At 42.7% G+C, this 844-nt stretch overlaps 1 non-coding gene across 1 annotated transcript; it reads left to right on the top strand.

The window, feature by feature from the left end:
- Positions 1–340: 340 nt before the first annotated feature.
- Positions 341–501, top strand: LOC112976993. The gene has a single exon (XR_003257245.1). It is a non-coding gene; the product is annotated as a U1 spliceosomal RNA (small nuclear RNA).
- Positions 502–844: the final 343 nt, after the last annotated feature.

Raw genomic sequence — 844 nt, 5'->3', positions numbered from 1 at the left:
GTAAAAGAGGGTCCTCCATAGCCATGAGGGAGAGGGGAAAGTGCAGAAGGCTTTGTGGTGGAGATAAACTAGTGGAAGGCATTTCTAAGAGCCACATATGGAGATGATGAGCTTCTTACAAAAGGTATTTGACCAAATGTAGATTCTTTTGAAGAAATGTGGACAACTGCATCCAAACTAGTCACCATAAATGCCTTCTCCAGTAAAGGGAGAAAAGAACTTCTTTGGTACAATTTATCTCATCCTACATTGCATATCTAAAATAGGTCAAAAGACTCAGGTGAGTCTTTCGCCATACTACTTTAGGCCAAGGGTCCACCAAGCCAGCATTTTGTCTTGCTGACTTAATTGGCAGGTGAGACACCATCTCCAGGAAGGTGATTTCCCAAGAGTGATGCTCAGCTCCTACATCCTGAGTGTGCTGACTTCTCTGGTTTCAAATGCAGGAAATTCAGCTGTGTAATTTGTTTTGAAGGGGAACTGTGTTCATGCTCTCTCATAAAAAGAATTGAGAAATGATGTCCAAAAGCATTTTCTACTCCCAGAGAGGATAACAAGCATATACGTATTACCCTGCCATACTCTTCCAGGACATTTCCTAAGACTGTAGTGGTTTGTCTGCTTAGTGACTCATAATAGATTTCTCTTTCAAAAGCTTATCCAGTTGCCCTTTTGGCTGCCCCTAGTGCCATTTGATGGCCTCCAGAAGAAGACAGTAAACAACTGATCCTTTTTCACCATACCATCAAGACTGTGCAGCTCTCTATCCTATCCTGTATATTTCGGAATAAACAAAGACTGTCTGGCTGTCAGGACCTGTGTGCACCGACATGTCCTGCAACCT

Source organism: Apteryx rowi, unplaced genomic scaffold, assembly GCF_003343035.1.
Source record: "Apteryx rowi isolate R43461 unplaced genomic scaffold, aptRow1 scaffold_787, whole genome shotgun sequence".
Taxonomy (NCBI): domain Eukaryota; kingdom Metazoa; phylum Chordata; class Aves; order Apterygiformes; family Apterygidae; genus Apteryx; species Apteryx rowi.
This window is presented reverse-complemented; position numbering and strand designations above follow the sequence as displayed.